Genomic DNA, 22,689 nt, shown 5'->3' on the forward strand with positions numbered 1-22,689 from the left:
ACAAAACAACAACAACAACAACAAAAAACAGATCAACTATTAAAACTCACTAGTCTGTGCCCTTTTAGTCTAAAGGGAAGCAACTTTACACAATGGATTCAAGTTTATTGGGAGGACATAGAAACTGGCCATCTTAATAGTGGCCCCAAATTGTGATAAACCTTTTAAAACATATTAGGTTTTTGGATATTCCGTATAAGGTTGAGTTTTTAGGGGCAACATTCATATTTAAATATCACTGTCTCTTCCATGAAATAGAAACCAAAGCAAACCAAAAAAAGCAACAACAGAAAAGGCCTCAATGAGTGTGGAATTTCATAGTGGGTTGGTGTGTGTGTGTGTGTGTGTATCTCATGATTCAATTGGACTATCATACATTGAGATTTTATTAAAGTTTGCAAAATGCTATGTTAAATAAATTAAGGATATTGAAAATTTTATCCACAATATTTCAGTCATTCATATGTATTATGACTTTCTGTAAGAGTTAAGAGTATATAATGTTGCCTAAATACATTAGATCACAATATTCCCTTTTCAAGAAGCATTTTGGGAAACTAGTGACCCATGAACACATCGCTTCTCATGACAAAGAAAATGAATCAAAGCTTTTAACTCATTGAGGCTTAGGAATGTTAAAGCAATCATTTTATATCTACATCTTTGACAAGCAAACCAATTAAATTCAGTACAGTGTTTGAAACTCTATACCGAAGAGTTTAGTATTAAAAACTACCATTCACTAAGTTTTGTGTCCCAGGACTGAGCTAAGAAATTCACCATCTATTCTGTCCTTTCAAAAATTCTATATAGTAGATGAACTTATTCCCTTTATATAAATGAGTGAACTATGACTTACTATTAAGAATCTTGTTAAAGGTCATATACATTAAAACTAGTAGAAGTGGGATTTTAAACCTGGGTCTATCTGATGGCAAAGAAATACTCTGTTACAGGGCTCCCTTCTTTTGGGGAAGCAACAAAATTTGTTTAAGAGGTTAACCTGAAAACCAATGATTTATTTATTTACTAGTATATTTAGAAATGGTTTGAACCTAACCTGCAGGGAAGTCTCTGAGACACTACAAAAACAACCTAAATCTAGAAGAATAACTTTTTTTCCCTCAGAAGAATAACTTTAATCCTTGCATATTTGAGTAATGAGAGCAGAGTAAGGACAAATATGTTACTATAAAACAAATTGATTCTAAAACCAAAACTAATTTTTTAGAACATCACATCAACGCTCTTTATCCTAGTTAGTTGGATCTCTTGTGAAACATCATTAGGAATCATCTTCAGAGAAAAATTTTACTTTACACTTTAAAAGTATATACTTCTTGAAACATTGAGAACAAAAAACTTATCAAGGCATATAGATTGACATGATTGGTAAATATTGTATGAGTGGGCCAAAACTTTTACTATATTAACAAATACTTTTGTAGTTCACTATTCTCCATGATGATAAATCAATGAAATTTGGGAATTTGATGACCTTTTTTTTATCTGGGCAAAACTTTTTTTACCTTGGGCATGTAGACAAATAATTTCTTAGAAGGTGTGGAATAGTTTCTGAAGATGGCTGCCATTATTTCCTCCTCTTTCTATGGTGTAGACTCCTTCTCCCATCAAGAGTAGAATCTATTTCCTCTCCTGTAGAATCAGGGATTGTCTTTAGACTTGTTTTGATCAACAGGAAATAGAGAAGTAGCACCATGCCATTTTGGGGTCTAACCTTTAAAGGGACTGAAATCTTCCTCTTTCTGGGCAATTCAGCCATCATGACATGAAGAAATTCATAGCAAGACTACTGAATGAATAAAGATCATATGAAGAGAGAGACAGGAGACTGATATACACACACCCAGAGAAAGAAAGAGAGATAGACACAGAGAGATAGACATTATTCCCCCCAACACACACAGATAGATAGATGATAGATAGATGGATAGATAGGTAAACAGATGCTATATAGAGAAGCATTGAAATGACAGGCATGTGGGTGATATGGGTGAGACTCTCCTGGATGTTTAGCTCATCCCATTGGCATCTAAATCTAGCAGAATGAGAGGCTACATATTTGACCAGCAAACCAATTAAAAATACAGCATTTGTTTGAAACCTTTGCTAACCCAAATTTCAATATTTTAGTCTCATTTGAAAATCCTGAACAAACATAAAAACATACAGAATATAGCTAAGAATTTAAATCATTCTACAATATATAACTCTGCCTTTACCATCTACTATAGTATAATCCGTACCAAAATCCAGCGACTTTAAACAATAGTGCTGTATTGTTTCTAATGATTCTGTGGATCCAGAACTTTGCAGGACTCCACTGAATGTTTCTTCCATCTTGTCTCCTGTTAACTGAAGCTTAATGTCCAGGACAAAATATCAAGATTTGGATTCAGCAAGTTAAAAATATGTAAAGTTTGTAATTTGTTAAGTGAAATTTCATTGGATTAAAGAAAAATCTCAGGATCATATCACAGCTAAAAAATTCTCAAATAATTGTAAAGCAGGATACTTAATTTGAATTAATTATAACCAATTTGTTTGAAGCATAGATGTGTTTGGTAGATGACAAGCATATTTGAGAACAGCGATTTTTAGAAACTAAGAATCCTAAGCAACTGTGCTATTTAGAACCAATTGCCATAGTGTTCCTGAATAATTGCCAGTTTTCCCAGCAGAGAATTTTATTTAGTACGGATAGTTTGCACTAGCCAGAAGGTCAACTGGCAATGTGACTTGCATTTCTTCATCAGCAGGTCATGACCCAAATCACTAAAGAAAAAGCTCTCTATTTTTCTAAACTCCCCTAGACTCAGACTTCTGAGTGCATGGAAATAACTTCTGAAGCCTGATGGTACAAGTGGGCTCAATCACAGCTCTTCTCATTTACTCATTTGGAAATTAAAATGATATTTCCAACCCTCCTGGAAATTCTAGGCCTCTGGCTGCTGCCAACATATTAGTAAATATTAGTTAGCCCAGCACTTTCTTTTGTTTAAGTAGAAATTGTGAAAATTATTTTGCTCAACACCAATTAATATTAAATAGGAGTAGGTTTAAAATAGCACCTTTTATTCTCAAGGTATCACGGAAGAGGTTTACAAAGTAATGAGTTAAAATAGTGAGAAGCAGCACGACTATGCTGGCAAATGGATCAGCCATTATGTGCCCAACAATAGCTCATGCACGTTTAAGTAATTAATGTCCTTCAGATGTACTTTATCATACTTACTTTTCACAGTGTTAAATTATTACCCTAATTTTTATTCCTAAGACTTTCCTATTTATCTGGTATTGAATTATTTTATTGAGCATATTACCATTTATTTAAAAAAATCACTATCATTTCAATTATTCTTGAAGGTGCTTTCTAGTTCGTTGCCCTGTATATAATCTTATGGGCCACTTCTTGGGTATTATTAAAAAAAATAAAAAACAAGAATAGTATAAAAATTTAAAACCCAACTGGAATAAAATCTATCAGTTGCATGTTGCTACAAAGCTCCATAATCAGTCTTTCTTTTCAAGTTTAAGGCAATCATTTTGTGTGTGAAATATTTGTGATTAATATTATTCTAATATTATTATTATTATTCTGTTAGTAAGGCTACAATAATCTCTATATTATTTTGTTAAATATTAGATGCACAGTGTTTTATTAAAGATATATACGTTCAAACGTGTTTTGTTAGGGTATTTTCAGTGAGTGTGATATCAGACTAGTTAGAAAGTAAGCTATGGAATGTTCATGATTCATCTTTCAAAATGAATGCAATTGTTTTATACAGTGAATAGCCAGTGTCTCATAAAGGTGTTCACCAAATGCACAAAGTGGAAAACAAACCCCAATACACAGAATAATAAATGCTGTGGCAACGAATAATTATGGGTTTTACAAATCCTAATCATTTTATGATTTATCTAAATAGCAGTTAAATATGTTCTTTGAATTCCTTTATCTGTAACAATATTTAGATTTTTTTTTTTCAGGCTTCTGTTGGTGATATTTTCCAAATCAAGTGAAGGAAAAGCAAACTCAGTCATTAGAAAACATAAAGCAATCTGTAAAATTATAAAGCTTTTCCCTTTCTCTCCCCCACTCTCTTCCCCACATCAAATGTAAACCATATGCCAAGGCTACTCCTTAACTATAACTGACTGTTGTTACTGTAGTAATCAGTCTCTGTCAGAGCAATTACTTAAAATCATCCGTCCTGGTTGTTTTTCACAATCCATAGCACACTGAGCAGAACAACGCAGCTGACAATCTGAATGGCGCAGATGGAATTATCATACCTCACACCCCGTCTGACTGACAGTTACCTGCAGGAAGTGGGAAGGATCTATTGGCTGGAGGGGCAGCTTTCTCATTGCCAGAGAGGAAGAGAGAGAGCCCTTGCTGCACCTTTGTCATCTAGGGAATCAGCAGAGACTTCCTCCTGCTGTGTGCAAAACAAAACAATAGCATTATTCTCTGGGGGGTAGGCAGTGGGGTAGGCACTACTCATGTTGAGGCCCTGGTTTTAAGATATTAAACAGGTTAATCAATAGGTGTTCCAGCCTCTGTAAGACCCTCATTAGCAGGCCATATGGACTGAAATTCATTAGTCTCTCTTGCCTTTAACCAGATCAATATTTCTGGGAACTGTCCCAAAGTACATTGTTTAGAAAAATGCTTGTTTCTTATATTTCCTAACCAATGATAGTTGGGTGTTACATGATGTATGTGTGTATATATATAAGTATGTGTGATGAGATAGTTTTGAGGTTATGCGATTAGCAGAGTGTGAACCAATTGTATCCATTAGCACAACACCATTGTACCTGTAGGTGCAAGGTTTTGGAGAGAATTCTTTTAACTAAGCAAATATTATCTTCTTTGTCCTGCCTTTTATTAAAAATCAACCAACCCACCAAAAAAATAAAAAGACAAGGAAAATCTTCGGAGGAGGCAGGATTTTACTAGTAGGAGAAACTGAATCAAACAAAACAGGCTTTTTTTTTCCCCCCCTGAACTGCTGATGTTCCCTAAAAGCCCTGCCTCTCTCTTAAGTGGTGCTGGCTTCAACCAGCCTGTAGGAACCTGCGGAGTCAAGCCGTTTCGGCAGAGCATCTGCTTTAATGAAAGTCACTGCAGGCTTTAGGCGCCTCCGTAATCCTAAAAGCTAGAAATTTATTCATATTCATTCTCAGCAAATTCAGCTCAAAATAATTAGAGAAAGAAAGGGGGGATAACTTATGGGTTTCTATCCCTTGCTCTTGAACTATCTATACCAAGTGAATCACAGGGGCACATAGCTTAATGATGATAAGTTCATAACATATAGATATTTTGATACATAACACCTCCACTCATGTATATTTTTTCACATATTTCTTTGATAGACAAGATTCAAAACAATAACAGAGAAGGAATTCATTTGTTTCGGTAGGAGAAAAAAAGCAAATTAGAAAAGCTGAATTCTTATGGCATGCTGATGATTAAACTTACATTCATCATAAACATCAATGGGCCACCAACAGGGCTTGTTTAATCATTTTCCACCAATTGTGTGCCTGTGATGTGCCCTTCTGCTGGACTTCTTAAAAGTATTTTCTTATTTGGAATTAGAATATTAAAGTTACAGGATACTCCTGGGTAATCAGAATTGATTGCATAATAATTCAGAAAATGGCCCAATACAGAAATTACTAAAGAGGCTTCACCAAATATAGGCCTCCTGGCTTTCTTTGTTTCTTAGGCATCAGAGTATTTGAACGTGAAGAAAATATAGTTATTTTAACTTTGCATTCTGTTACATTTGGGCAAGTACTTTATAACTGAACCCCAGTAAGAGACAGGAGACCCCATTCTGCATGGGAAGGGGTAATTCCCCACCTGATTGGAAAAATGGAAGATGAAAGGGATGAATCCCATGTAGACTGAGAGTTAGGTAACTTTTGGGGACCTGAAGGAATGGGAAGGAAATAATCTGAGCTAACAGTTTATACCTGCTCTATTCAATACAGTCTCTACTAGCTACATGTTGCTATTGAGAACTGAAAATGTGGCTGATCTGAATTCAGTTGCATTGTAAGTTTAAACTGCATACTAGATTATGAAAAAAGAATGCAAAATATCACATGATTTTTTATCATGATTGCATGTTATAGAGTTTTGTATATACTAGCTTAAGTGCAATGTGATTATTATTTTTTTTTTGTTTCTTTTTACCGCCCCGCCCCCCCCTTTTTTTTCAGTGTGGCTAAACAGACATTTTAAACTATACATGTGGCTCACACTAGGTTTGTATTAGAGATCATGGGCCTACACGATCCATACCCCATGCATGGATACTTCACATGTATTCTCTCTAAGTCTTTATAGCAATTGATGAGAAAGATATGATTATTCCCTATTTAGTGACACAAGCCATGGTTCAGAGATATCAAGAAGCTTGCTTAAGGGCTGGGGTTGTGGCTCAGTGGTAGAGTGCTTGCCTAGCATGCACAAAGCACAGGGTTCAATCCCCAGAACCATATAAAAAAACTAAATAAATAAAATAAAGGTATTGTGTCCATCTATAACTAAAAAAAAAAAGAAAATAGGAAGCGAAAGAAGCCATGTAACTACTGTCCTGCATTAAAAACTAACCAATATACCTAATTAAAATAAATTGATTAATTTAAAAAAACCTTGCTTAAGACACTCACATTTGGTAGGAAAACTGTATTTGGAGAAGATTATCTCATTTCAATGGCTGTTCCCTTTCTATAAAGTCTTGGTTCTTTCCTCATCCTATTGCTGATTCCAATGAAGATTTTGATTCCTTAGGGATTTTATATGTTGTTCACCTTTGCCTGATCTAGTGTTTCTCAATGGAGCTATAGTCACTTGAAGTGGAGAATTCTAGTAGAGATGTGTCTGCTCCAGGAACTTTGCAGGAGGATCCTTAGCATCCTGGGCCAGAATCTACTAAATGCTCTTCTTGAATTCCTGGAAATGTGATAATTAAGAAAAAAAAAATCCCTCTTTACTCCAAAAACGCCTAGAGGATGGTATCACTTTGGAAACACTCATCTAGACCTGGGGACCTGCAAACTCTGTCCTTAGAGCTGCATCTTACTTTCATTAATATAGTTTTCTTAGAACATAGCTGTACACCTTTATTTCTTTGTGTTCTTATTTTTACACTATGGGCTGTAAAACTGAAGGTATTTACTATCTGGCTCTTTTTCTAGAAAGAAAAATATCCATAGAGATCCATTCCTATATATTATTCTGTCTATCAATTAATATCCTTGCTTTTAAGATTTTGGTTCTTTGCACTTTATACTTCTAGGTGCACCACTATTTCCACTTCCTCATACACAGAAACCTTCTAAACTTTCATTTAAATGCTGCTCTGTCTTCTTCTGTAGTGCTGTAGTTAGAAAGCCTGAATTCCAGTCTGTAAATGCCACTTAACTACAGTATATCCTTGAGCAAGCCCTTATTTACTTTCTCAGTCTCCCTCTGCCTGCCTGTTATGGAGGGCTAACAGTTCTCAGTCAACTGTCCTGATAAGTTCAGAGTGCCTGAGTACCACCTGGGACATTAATAGACTTCTCTTCTTTCCCTAAGCTGGGTCCCAAACGCGAACTGTCAGATTTTTTGTTTGTGTGTGTTCATGGATGAACACACCTCCAAAACTGTTTTCATTCTTTTGCCCTAAAAATTTTAGTGTTACTTCTAGTGTTCTTCCATAACTTTCAGAATGTCATGATAGAGCATTTATCTCACTAGAAGCATCCTCTGCCCTCTGCCATTAGACAGGTCAATGACCCCTAATGCCAGAGATCTAATGAGAAGGGTCACTGAAATAGACTGCTCAGGCAAAGAAGAGGGCACTGAATTCAATTTGCAGTTGACCAGATGCTTAGAAATCAAAGAGGTGCCATGTTGTCTTATTGCTTAAAGCAAGTAAATAACCTTGCAAAAAAGTTCAGAATTAATTGGAGTTGAAATAATTATAGATGATGATAAGCCAGCCACCAGAGAAATGCAATAGTCAAGCTGTGTGGTAACAAATACATTGATTAACATATGTCAGGACAGCACAGAATGTAGCTGAGACACATCGAATTGCGAAGGTGAAATCAAATTACCGGCTTCAATAACAGTTTTTAGTTATAGATCAGTTCTCTATTGCTGAGTTGGGAGAGACTCCATTCTTAAAAAAAAATGTTTTAGTGAGGGAAAATATTAGTCTGAAAGGCCAGCATGCCATAAGATTAGCTAAGTCACTGATTTTGAATAAACAAGTGAATTTTAACATCCAGAAACATATATTTTGATTTTGTATTTAGCTAATTAGAGGACCAGTTCCAACTCCTTAAGTCAAACAAGGTTCATAAGGGTCAATTCCCTGCAAATGAGGACCTCACCATTGCTCAAGACAGAGAGTGACTTAATACAGCTAAAATGCTTTTAGCTTTGGAACTTCAGGAAAGCCACCTCCCCAAAAATGACTCCGGTGAGTACAAAAAGACTGGTGTGTGTGTGTGACCGCTTGTGGCTCACAACAGAGAAGGCATCCTGGAATAATGGATATTTCCATGGTCCTGGAATTCTCAAAGCCTTTTCCCCCCTGCATTAACTCATATGTGAAATGACCAGGTCAATTAACTGATTGAGAGTAAACAAGATCCCAGTTTGCCGAACTAAACCTCCTCCCACCCTTCTGAGTTTTTCCACAGAATTTAGGACATGACTCAGTTTCTTAACACATTGGGGGAAAATTTCTTCAAAGAAAGGAGTGATGTGTGAAATTAAGAAACAGAAGGAGCATAAGGAAGACAATATGGTAACACACAGTTAAGTTTCCAAGACTTGAGAATATATCTCTTGCAAAATATCCCTGTATGCTAAAGTGCATTCTGTTTATTCTAGCTTGGTGGCTCAGCTGGTCATGTAATATGTTAGCAAATGGCAGACTGAAAATGTAGAGCACGGTTGGACTAACAGGGGTTTCATCAAGAGGAAATTCTGGGGCTTGGTGTTAGCGTGTACAATCTAGGAGACATCAGGAAAGGACTAAAAATGCAAAATGTGGAGAAAGGAACATGAGAAATGAAGAGAACAAAATAGTTCTTTGGACTTAATCAATGGTTAGCATCCATAGCCTCTCACAGAATCTTCCATGTTATTAAAACGTAAATAAATTCTCTGAGAATTTCAGCTTAATTGGGACTCTTATTATTGTAGCCAGTGTGGGCTCACCTTGGAAGAGAAATGTCACGATAATTGAGCACTCATTTGGTTTCAGACTCTGCCAGTTGAAGGGAGGATGCTGTTCACCACACAATGCATTCAGGTAAAAGAAATGCCACTTGGCCCGAACAGTTTCTAAAGAACTGAGCAAGCCACATAATTTTATAGCGAGTGAACTCTTGTTAGAGAAGTGATTATCAACATTTTATATTTTGCAAAAAGCCTTATAAGCATTTAATGGAATGTGCCCTCATCACTCTCCTGCTGTTTTACCTTCTTTTATAGATCAGGAAACTGAGGTTCAGTGACTTGGAGAGACTTTCCAGGGTCAATAGTAATTCAACAGCAAAGTTTCATAATATCACACAATCACAATAACAGAAGGATTTAAAAATAGTCTTCCCATACATTTGCAGAGTGAATTATACCCACAAGGCTTCTTTTTTGGCTTGGAAAATAGACATGTCTCTCTACCTTCTTTATGCCAATCTCATACTTTTAAGGTAATAGGCTTTTCAGGGAAAAAAAAATATTTCATGTTACTCACAGAAAGAAAATTCCATTGTAAAAAGCCTGTAAAAACATGGAGAAAATATTTCATATATTTTAATTAATTTTGTCATGTCCACAATTATACCAATTTTTAAAAATTTAGATATATAGGACAGTGTTTATTTTCAGAGTTGTCCTAAAAGATAACATCTAACTACCAAATTTTTTGTGTTAGAAAAAAGATGGATGATTGCTAATTGTCTCCTCAAGATTTCCAAAGACAAATGTTCTGTAAGCTCTCCTGGAAGTACCTCTCAATTGCCTGTGTTTTTTAATATCATGAGCCATTTTTGAAATTTCTCAAGTATGCCTGAATACTCATAATCAAGCTGCACAATCTCAGCACTGGGTCATTTGCTAACCAAATTGTTAACTCTTTGTTTATTTAAAAAAATACAATTTTTGGAGGTCCAGAAATCACTTCTACAAATTCTAGACTCACCATATTTGTGCTCAGAGCCAGGGAACTACAAATAAGATTTTGTTAGATACCTGAATTCTCAAATGATGCATAGCAAATCCTTACCATATTCTCTTTTGATGGAAGAAGGGCAATAGGCTTTTAAGAGTTCAGTACTCTTTTTAGAACTCTATAAGGGACATAAGATTTAAAACTAAACTCAGTTGACTAGGCTTGGCAAGAATTTTTTCCCTAAGTTATAGTTCACAAAGAGAAAGGAATTTCCAGGGAAGAAGAGTATGAATGATCAGCTCTCTAAAGGAATGAAATACCCCAGAATTAGTTTCTGGAATATTTCAGGAACTTCATGGCTAGTTTTAATTTTATTTTTTTGTCTTTAGTATCTCCCAATCTTAAATCACCTTGAAAACCAGTGATGGACCAATCTCCTCAATGTTCTACTGTCATTTGTCCTTATTCTCAGATGCTTATAGATAAGCAAATTCCTGTGTGGTCTACTTCTGAAGGCCCCTCACTTTTGGTTCCTTTGAAGATCAGTCATTTTTTTTTTTTTTTGTGATGGCACAACTGGCCTGTTCCTTGTTCCTAGAGTATATCACTGGTTTCTCTCAACCTTTCTACTGTTTAAAATGCTCTTCCCCTTTTGTGTTAGGTCATCTCTCTTCTTCAAAGACTGCTTAAGCCCCATATTTTCTGTGGGAAAGCTACTGATAGAAAACTATCCTTCAGTAATTGCTTCCTGCCTGGGAGTCTAGTAACTTCCTATACTTAGAGCATTCTCTTAGCACCTAGGATATGCTTCACCATGTTATCATATATCTTAATCTTTGTGCATGTGGGTTCTGTGTATTACAAGAGTCATGTTCCTGGGGTCCTGCAGTTCATAATGTCTGGTGGCATTGATGCCGATTGCTAACACCAAACACTGTGTGCCCGAAAAACAAAGTGTTCTAGGCACCTTGCATGCATTACTTCATTTAAATCTCACAGTGATCCTAAGAGGTGCATAGACTTATCATCTCTATTTTAAAGATGACGGTTATGGTTTGGATATGAGATGTCCCCTGAAAGTTCACATGAGACAATCCAAGAAGGTTTGGAGGAGAAATGATTGGGTTATATAGCCTTAGCCTAATCAATGAGTTAATCCCTAATGGGATTATCTGAAGTGACAGGGTGTGGCTGGAGGAGGTGAGAATTGGGGCATGGCTTTGGCTATGTATTTGTATCTGGAGAGTGGAGTTTCTCTCTCTCCTTCCGGATCACCATGATGTGAGCTGCTTCCCTCTGCCATAGTTTCCAGCCATGATGTTCTGCCTCACCTGGAGCCCTGAAAAATGGAGCCAGCCTTCTATGGACTAAGACCTCTGAAACCATGAGCCCTCAAATAAACTCTTCCTCCCTACTACAGTTATTCTGATCAAATCCTTTAGTCACAACAGTGAAAAAGCTGACTAAAACAATGACAAAACTCAGGCACAGAAGAAGTGACTTGCCCTGTGCCACCCAGCAGGTGAATGGTGGAGTTAGGATTTGAGCTCAGGGGTTTTAACTACAGAGTCCACTTAAGTAATGTGCAATACTGATGATTATGGAAGAAAAACGTATGACATTTTGTAAATATGAGCTTAAACTTTCAATAGAGTGAGAAGATGAGCACATCCCAAATATGCCATATTTGTTTAAAAGACTCTTTCTTTGAAGACTAAAGTTTTAAGAATCTAATTTTCTTATATGAATAAAATATGCTTATTTGCACAAAATTGTGTTAGGATTTGGATCCATATGCAGATAATTTGAGTGGCTAAACACTACTGTTCACCTAGCTGCACACAGCCCCATAGAAATTCTTTCTCCCTTCGTTCTTTGTGTTCAGGTCACTGCTGATGAGGATGAGGAAAACCACAAAAAAATCTAGAATCTTCTTAAGGAGACTGTAAAATGACTAACCTAATATTGAATATGTCTAATATTCTTTTTTTCAAAATGATAATGATGACTTCATACAAATACAACAATTTAAAGATGCGACATGAGCAAGATTTTGTTCTTTAAGTTTTCTCATTTTTTGAGGAACTTGTGAATTGGATGTATTATGTCAACCTGGTTCAAACATGAGTATGTAAGTCAATTGTGTCACTCATGAGGCATTTTATTGGGGTGAAACTCAAAGCAGATTTGAAATCGTCTATAAAGTGCTTATCTTGGGATTCCTTAACACATAAACTAATAAATCACATCTATTAATGTTTTATATTTTGAATTTCATTGTAGATTTAATAATCAATATTGTCATTAAAAATTAATCATGTAAGTTGTAGGTACTATAGCTTTTTTGAGAAGCCTTAAACATTTGTACTTTGTGGCCTTATAGGAATTGATCATTGGGAAATAATTGCAAATACAAGAAAAAAAATTGGAAGCAACACTGTTTACCACAATTTTACTTATGCAGCAAAAAATAAAATCTCCTTAAATATCCTGAATTAGAGGAAGTAAATTATGGTACAGTTGCACAATAGAATATTTATGTAGTAATTAAAAATGAAGAGTGCTTTAATGACATGAAAATGCTTTTAATAATCAGTAATGTTGAGCAAAACGCAGCACACAAAATTATATATACAGTTTGATTGCAAATATTAAGTGAAGAATAGATAGGAAAGAAACCAGAAGATATGCTGACATAGGAATAGTAAAAGAAAAAATCAGTAGAAAAAAGACAAGAAGTAATTATGAAACAATGTTTATGAGGGCCTTGCCACACAGTGTGATTATGGGTGATCCATTATTATCTTCTTGATACATTTTTTTGTGAATTTTCAATGTGGGTTTATTACTTTTATTACCAGAAAAAAATCTTTAGTTTAGAAATGATAATAGCAATTACAACAGAACCAAGAAGGGTTTAGGAATAAAAGATAATGAAATATGAGTTCTGACATTTCATTTTTTGAAATGATTATTGATGGTCACATACATTCAGATAGATATATGGCAAAGCCAATCCATGAAAGGCTTATCTTTTGAATAGATAATATAAGTCTGTATTTTGGTAGCTTCTGGATTTTTTGGGGTGTCTTTCTAAATCATTCTTTGTATAAATTTCCAGTGTATGTAACTGACAATTAGGTATTATGTGATAGATTTTTCTCAAAACATAGACTTGACTTTGTATAATGGTTTTATGAATGAGTATCAGCAGATTGTTCCTTAATATTAACTATGAAGCAGGGACATGCACATTTAACTGCTACAAAAAGTATATAGTGTCTCTGTAGTGTATGACTTGAGGCTTTGTTTTGGGGGAACATTTTATATCCCAAATTATTTTCACATGGCTGTAGAATTCCTATATATTTTTGGTCAACAACTCTTGTTCAGAAACAAATTAATTAAAAATATTTTTTCCAAACTAAGATTTATTTTGTCATCTCTAGGGGCTCAGAGGAGATTAGAACTAACAAGGTGATAAACTTCATTATGTCCCTTGGGCATCTGAGTGAAGCACAAGACTGTCACAAACATTTCTTATATAATAGTTCCATCTCTGAATAATTTTTATACTAGAGAAATCTATTTGTAATCCATGCCTTCATTGTTCTATTTCTAGTATGCCACTAATGCGTTGAGTCCCACAGAGAAGCAGGGAAAATAGACTTTTATATGAAACTTTGAAACTGCCTCTCAAGCCTGTCTTATTATAGAATATGTGGAAATGCAAAAATAATTTGTGGGCAAGATGTTCTTTTCAGTATTGTTTATGCAATTTAAATAAGTCCATCCTTCTTAATATGCAGAGCTGAAAGAAGTCAAGTTCATAAAGACTTAAAACCATCATTAAAAATATTTATTGAGGGGATGGAGATGTGGCTCAAGTGGTAGCACGCTGGCCTGGCATGCGCGAAGCACTGGGTTTGATCCTCAGCACCACATAAAAATAAAGATATTGTGTCCACCTAAAACAAACAAAAATATTTATTGAGTTTTATCAAAATGGGAAAATAATGTTAATAAGTAAAAATGTAGATGCTCTAAGCCAGCATAAACTTATTGATGAAAGTTAATTATCAAGTGAATTCTCAGATCTCTTAGTTTCTAATTATTTCTTAATATAAGAGCAGAGTTAACTTGGTTTAAAAGAAACACTCAACACTTTGGGAATATACTGAAATATTCTAACAGCCTGAACATCTCAACCTGCATTTCTCAATAATAAAATGAACTAAAGTAAAAATTGCAAAAAATGAACATCAAAATTATAATTCAAATTGAGGCTAATTAAATGATAACTCCTTGTATACTCTATATCTCATAAACAGTACAGAAAATATTGACATTGTCTATATGACTTTTTACAGATGAGGAAACAATTCAGCTCCTTAGAGAAGGTGAAGACATCCCATCCCCTCATTGCTTAGGGTTCATTCTTGGAGATAAAGTCAAACATTTATCCAGAAGGATCTGTACAACATTTCTCAAGCTGAGAAACTATTTCTTTAAATCCACAGTTCTTTTATGTCTGATTTTAAAGTGAAACAAAATAAAATTGAATTCCAAACACCATGTAAGGTGGAATTACAATTATAGCATTTTATTATTTTGATTTATTTTCAATGATCCCTTCTACGTTTGTCTGCATTGGACAAAGGCAGTGTAAACTTCTTCTATTCAATTAAGAGTAGTTATGGCCAAAAAAAATGGAGTCTTATTTTAAATCTTACTTGAACTGACTCATAGTTCAGTGCGTTACATGAAAATTAGGACAAGTATAATATTTAAAAAGCTAATGAGTCTTAGTAAAAATATCCTCACAGAACTAAATGCTGAGAAATTTTGTACATTGAATTGGTAATCTACTAAGTTGTTTTTTCTCCCCTCTACAAAGCAGTGTTTGGGGAAAGATTAGAGTATTTTGAATTCAATACACTTTGAGCTGTCATCTCAAAGATTTACTTACAAAAATCTATGGCAGTATTGGGTGGAGCTTTTCTTAGAAGGAACTAAAAGCACATTAAAAGTACTATGGCAACAGCAATTTTCTTGGAACTAAAAGAAAACAGGTCATGCTTAATGAAATCAGGCAGCAAACCTAAATTCAAATGTTCTGGTTCCTTTTTGTCATTTAGTTTTTGTAGGAATCAGAGTTTGTGAGATTCTTCTAAGTTCTTTTCTTACCATTGTTTTCTAACCCAAAATATATTTTGAGCAGAAGTACATATGACAGAAAGAAATGGAAAGAAATGTATTTAAGCACCTATTCATGGACCAACAGCATCCTGGGTGTATCATCTCATTTAATATAAATGATATATATGCACACATATTTAATATAACAGATATTTTATGTAATATATATTTATATATAAATGAAGTAAAAATTGCTGTAGCGGTTCTAACTCTACACAATGTAATAGAATAATTTCAATGTTGACTTCAAGAACAATGATTCATATATCCCCAGTCCATCTCTCAATTATGTAAGGACCCCCATTTGAAAGACTAGATATATTTCTAGGCATATAAAATGTATGTTTGCCTTGTGAGTTTGGAATGGAGGTGAAAGAAGACTAGCTTTTTATTAAGCAACACACTTTCATCTTTCAATGGATATTAATTGAGCATTTAATACATGACAGGCATTGTTACATGAACTAGGGTAGAATAGTAAATGAGGGATAGTCATTGTTCTCTTACAGCTTATAGTCTGCTCAGGTGACACAGAAATTAAACAGATAAGTCAGCAAACACACATTAGATAGTAATAAATGGTAAGCAAAGACTTGAATGAGAGTGGTTAATACAACATATCTGACTGGCTACTTTAGATTGGATAGCTAGCTACTGTTTTCTTATGGAAATGATCACAATCCCAGAGTTTATGACACCCTTCTTATTTTACAAAACTAAGTGGGGTTGACTACGTGTCAAAGTTTACATAGGTATAACATTCTCTTTCCCAAACTCATGTCAGACTCAAGATTTTTAAAAATACATGTTGATAAATACTGGGAGTTGCTTTTTTTTCAGGATTCTGATTTTTTTTTAAAAAATTATGGCTTGTGGGGAATCACCTGGGTCTCCCACTTTAATTACAAGAAAATTCCAAGGCAGTGTGGAAGTTTTCCTCTTTAATTGAGCAAAATAATTAATGGGGGAAATGATGCTTATCACTACTCTTAAACTTTTCAACAGATAGCTTCCCGGTGGTAAACACTTAAAACAAAGATCTATTTTCTGGCTGGCTGATTTGTTTGTTTGTTTTGAAAATCTTTGCCTCTCTGGAAAGCATGTTTGTCCTAGAATGTAGTATTTTTTTTTTTTTTTTGCCAAAGTCCCACACTGAGGACTGCTCCTCAGGATGGCCTCGTGCAGAATGTGTGAATTTCTATCATCAGCTAAAATGTGAACTTGAACAATAGACAGTTGGCTCCTCTCCAGTCCTAAATAAAGCTGTGTAGGAGCCATAGAAAATTCTCCCTGTAACCGTGGGGGAGGCGAGACTGAACACTTGCAATTCTGATGCTGCTTAGAGACTCTCTCTTTTAAGAAATCCACCTTCTTCCCCTGTTCCAGAGAACTGTGGGGCCTCCTCTTTTCCCACAGTGACCTCTGCTTGTGTGATACTTGCATGGGCCCAAGTGACAAGGCATGGAGTTTTCCCTGCCTGCTCAGTTGTAGCCTCTGTGTTTTTAGGACTTGAATTGCTCCTGAGAATTCCTGCCCATTTAATTCTTTCTAAAATGAGCTTAGCATAATCTTGTGAAAATTCTCGACTCTTTTTGGTTGCTTTCCCACCCTTGCTCCTTCTACCAGACACCCATCACATCTCAGAGTCAGTCATTTACCTCTGATTTTCCTCGATCGGAACTCATGAGGTGCTTCCTTTCCATTCAAGTATAATGGAGTTTCAGTTGTTGTGTCTAAGATAGGGTTTACGCAGAGAATTAGACCAGGATTTTACCCCAAAGAACCCTCTGATCCCTAACCGCCTCCTCAGTTGCCAGCCTGTGACTTTAGCAGTCTGCAGGTATCTTCATCTGGTATCCACTCTTTCCTCACCTTCTTAACCAGTGGCTCCATAAGTCTATTTCTTCCTCTGAAGTTTTTCTGGTGTCTGTCAATAGTTGTATGGTTCTTCCCGTTATCCCTCTACATCGCCCCATGTCTCTGAATCTTGGCTGCTGGACTTTCACAACATTTGCCACTATCTTCCCCCTCTAGAAGAAAGGACCTCTGCCAGGAACCCCATCAGGGCATCATCTCAGCCACTGAATCATCTCTCAACTTGTCTCCCTGCCTTGATTGTCTCTTCCATTCATGCTAAATGCATGCGACTGGCATCTTCACCTTTCCAAAGCGCCTTGTGATCTCACTTGACTATCAGAAACTCTGTGGCTGTCCGTTAACTTGGTCTTCAAGGTACCCCATATGGAGATTGTCCCAACTCCTCAGTCATCCTTGTGCTGATCATCTATGCCAGCCAGGAAGGATGGATGAGCACTTCTACTTTCCATTTTTTCCTTGTGATAACTCACCTCCTCCCCCACCATAACACACACAAATTGCCCTTCCACTCCTGTGCACAGGGCTTCATTCTCTCTTTCAAATCTTGGCTTCTATTTGACTTGTCCCTCCAAGCCTTCCTAACTACACCAGCTCCAGCTCTCGGGGATTTCTCTTTTCTCTAAATTCCTGTAGCTCTTACCCTGGGCCACCTTAGATTGCTATGGTTATGGTCACTTGACTGTCTCACCTACACCTTCCTCTTTGTTCACTTTTCCCAGCTACTGCCGTGTCTTGGCTCTATCGGGAACACACTGAGCAAGCTCCTCTGGTGGGAAGACAGTCTTCCCAGTTCCCTTTGCCTAGGACACTCCTCCTTGAGGTATGTGTTCTTGCATGTTCCTGCCTCCTTTAGGCCCGAATTTCATCCCTGATCATTTTAGATAAAGTAGCACTTTCCGCCAATATCTTTCCCTTTATGTTGCTTTGTCTTCAGAGAACTTTCAACATTGTATTATTTTCTCTTTGTTAATCTATTGAATCACTCCAACAGTAGAATGAGGAACGCTGTGGACGAGAATTTGGCCTACTGTTCACAATGTTTAAATCCTTCATACAAAGTGCTGCTTAATATGGGAATATTAAGGGAATAGCTCATCCTACCTGCCTAGTTTCTACAGAGTAAGAAAGTCTCTGGAGATGGATAATGTCATATACTATAACCAGTACCTAGGAGGGACCTCCCTTTCCTCTGTGGTCACTGTCCACACAACTGAAACCACACACTGCTAAGGTGACCTTGGAAGAACAGATACATTCAAACCCTATTTGTCCAGCCTCACTGTACATTCTGAGCACTATATACCACTGGACACTTTCCACTTCTCCAAGATTTTGCTCTCTCCCGTCTCTCTTCCAGCTTCTTGTCATCTGTCAGCTCTTCTTTCTTCCTGCCCTCTAGGTTTATTCTTTGTCTATCCCCAATTTGTTTTTATCCTCTTGAATGATTTCAAGTACGGTCATTTCTCATTATTTGCTGTTTTCATATTTGCAAATTGACTTCCTTGCTCAGGTGTATTTGGAATCTCCAAATCAATGCTGGTAATACTTTGATCATTCAACATGGACATGCACAAAGTGGCAAACAAGTTGAGTCACCTGGTGTGGATGTTCTCAGCTGAGGTCCAGCAAGGCTACTGTCTGCCTTCTTGTTTTAGCTCTCAGAGTGTATGATATTGTCCTTTTTGTTACCTATTTGCTACCACAATTTTTGCATGTTTGTGGCTTTTATTAGTGATTTTTCTGTATAAAATGGCTTCCAAGTGTGTGCTGAAGTGCTGTCTCTTGCTTCAAGCACAGGCAGGACGAAATGTGCCCTAAAGAGAAATATGTGCATTAGGTAAGCATCATCAGGCCATTACAGTGCCACTGGCCTTTCAATGTTAGTGGACCATCTATCTATCACCCATCTACCTCATAAGGTGTTTTTAAACAGAAACACACTAGAATATGGCAATATATGGATCAATGGATGAAAATTTTGTGACAAGAGGTTCCCGGGAACGTAATCATGTATTTCTGCTAGGAGTGATATCTTGGTATTTGCTAATTTAGTGTATACGATGAATGTATAGAGAAAAATCATAGAAAATAATTAAAATCAACAATATCTTTTTTCCTTACTCAACCATGACTACCAATGCCCAATCTCCAGTTGGAATTCTTTTCCAGTCACCAAAGATTTCCCCTGCCTTCGAGCTGATGTCCTTTGCTTTATTCTAGAGCCAAGTTATAAGTCCTGAAACAATGTACTTGATCATGTAACTCTCGGTTTCAATGCTTCCCTGGTTGTCTTGCCCAGAATCATGCAAACTTCCTTGCCGCAGTCTGGCTGGGCACAAATAACCGGGAGCTCATTAGCCACTTGTAGGTTCAAACAGGAACTACTTTATTGCCAGAACCCAATGGGAACTCTACCGGAACTCCGCAAGAACTCAAAAGTAGCGGGCACCCGAGGCAGCAGGAGCCGCCCCACTGCCGGACAGCAGAGGTCCACATACACAACTGAATACACAGCTTGCCCCAATCCAGCATCATCCAGTTACAGCAATCAGTCACCAGCCCAATAATTACACACAGCTTAACTCAACCATCATCATCCCAATGGCTCCCTGGCATCACCTCTCAACCACTCCCCCTGGCAAAATGCCAGGCGCCATCCCAACTTGGCCGTGGCTCCCAACACTTCCTGTCATGGAATACAGCCTCCCATTATTTCTCCAGCCTTATCTCCCAGAATCCTTCCAACATCTTTGCTTCAGTCAGCTTCTCACGCTGCCTCAAATGTCAGACTCAGTCTCTGCACCTTTATACATTCTCTTTTCTATATACTAGAGGGCCCCTTCCACCAATCTTAGTATGCAAAACTGTTAATTGCTCATTAAGAGGCGATTCAAGTGTCACCCTGTCTGTAAAGGTTTTTCTATTGCTTAGGCAGTCAGTCATGTCCACGTTTGGCCTCCAACAACTTATTGCAGGATCTCATTTTGTGCCTCTTTGCATTTTTGTATTTACACTAGACTTTAATAAGTTCCTCATAGGCAGGGGCCAAATAGTTATTCTTTTTATATGGGCAAACAGAACTGGCCTCAAACATGTGTGAAGTGCTTCAGAGTGCTTATTGAATGACTGAAAATAAAGAATATTTGTGAATGATCTAGGGTATACATCTGCCCTAATAAGCACTTCCTTAGATCTAAAAAAGAAAATTCTGTTTTTAAACTTGCATTAAATAAGGTAATTACTATTAATTCGCTTTATCTTTATCCTCAAAACTGCTCACACATAAAGTACTCTGAAAATCCATTTGATGAGCTCCCAACCAGCAAAAATCCTCACTATAAAGTTTCATTCTGTTGGTTAAATTAATAAATGAAAAATCCAAGGATGAAATGAATGTTGTGTAGCTTTCATTTAAGAATACTGAAAAGTAAACTTAAGTCTAAACCTAACATATCTTAACTATAGAGAGCTATTCACTTTAATCTTTCTTGCTGGGTATCAGTTTCTTGAACACTAAAATGGGATAATAATGCCCAGATCTGAGGATTAGAATGTAATGATAAAGTACTTAAGAATTCCTTTTGTGAACTATCTACCACCACAACAAACACACACTATAAAAGTGGAAATGATTATTTCAGCATTTATATTTATTGGAAAGGGACATTTCTACTTTTGATGTGATCATGATATAGATCTCCTTAGTCCTAACTTCATCATCTTCGTCCTAATTTCAACAGTTGGCTCAGAGAAACAGTTCCACCAAAAAGACATAGCCCGTATTTGGTTTTGCAGAAATGTCTCTATGCAGAACATTTCATAGATGTTTTACATAATGACAAATAGTTATTCACAGACAGATGCTGGCCATGTGTTTTCCAAGATCAATGAAACATGCCAGCCAATGGGAAACGAGAAGGAAGGAGAACAGATCCTTGCAAGTAGCACACCTCCCTGTTGGGCCTGGGAATCTTTAGGAGACTCTGCAGCCTGCTGTGAACATGCCCAGGCTTGGGTGTGGTTCTGTGGAGCTGACTGCAGCACAACTCAATTAGGGAATTCTCAGTGGCTGGGCATCTGGGTTCTAAAATGTTGTTTATGTTCTCCAGATGGTCATGGGCAGCAGAAAGGATACATGGAAAAACAAGGATTACAGAGGGGGAGAAAAGAGAAAACACTTCAGCTGTTTTTGTCTTTTCCTTGTTATTATAATCTGATTTTGTGGACAGGATAATAACCGTTCCAGAGAAAAACATTTTACACTCATTTAAAGGTTCTCAAACATTCTCAATTGCTTTCTTTCTTTCTTTTTTTTTAAATCAAAGAAGCTCTCCTTGCACAGACCTGTGTGACCTAAAGAGGACGTAAAGGGAGAAATTTCTTTTAGGGTAACAGAAATGCTTAGATTACACAAAAACATTTAATTTGCACAAGTATACCTTAGTGGTAAAGTTTTTTTTTTCCTAATGAGAAAGGGTGGTGATTAATGATTGTGGAGTTACTGTCTTTGGCTATTAAATGAAACAAAACTAATCAATAATACACGTAACGGGAAACGTTTGGGATGCAATAGCGTGAGCCCTTCATCACAGCCTTAGCACCTGACATGCTAGAAGTTGTAGAAACTCCAAGTGGGTGGATGTTGGAGGTGAGGCATTCTATGATTGCACAAGGTGTTTCTCTGCAGATAACCATTGTCATTCTTTGAGGAAATTGATTCTAAAAAACAGTGTTTATCTAAGATGTTGTATTAAATGATATCAAAGCCGAGCTATATACTCCAAAGAGGCCAGTTCCCAAATAAATACTTTTCCTTTTGAAATGAGCATTCATTTATTCATCAAATATTTATTGACTTACTCCTATGTGCCAGGAGCTGTTTCAGTTTCTGGAAACAAAACAGACAAGTTTCCCAGTCTCAGGGAACTTTTATTCTAGTGTATCAATTGTCATAACAGCTTGCTTTATTGAGTGTGGACTCTACACTGAGGTGTTTTGATACATTTTCTGTTGTTCTTCTACAACTCCTGCAAGGTTGATGCTCTTATCATTCTAACTGAGAAAACAGGAAGAGGTAAAGTGACTTTCCCAAAGTTAGAAGAAACTCTAAGGACTGTTTTTTGCTAGCATTATGACTTGTTTTAAAGTTCCATTCTTTCCCAGTCTTCCTCAGGGATGGAGATTATTCCTGCAAACCAGACATGGTGGTGCACGCCTGTAATCCCAGCAGTTTAAGAGGCTGAGGCAGGAGGATCGTGAATTCAAAAGGCAGCCTCAGCAAAAGCGAGGCGCTAAGTACTCAGTGAGACCCTGTCTGTAAATAAGGTACAAAATAGGGCTGGGGATGTGGTTCAGTGGCTGAGTGCCCCTGAGTTCAATCCCTGGTACCCCC

The sequence above is a fragment of the Marmota marmota genome, unplaced genomic scaffold (genome assembly GCF_001458135.2).
Source record: "Marmota marmota marmota unplaced genomic scaffold, marMar, whole genome shotgun sequence".
Lineage (NCBI taxonomy): Eukaryota > Metazoa > Chordata > Mammalia > Rodentia > Sciuridae > Marmota > Marmota marmota.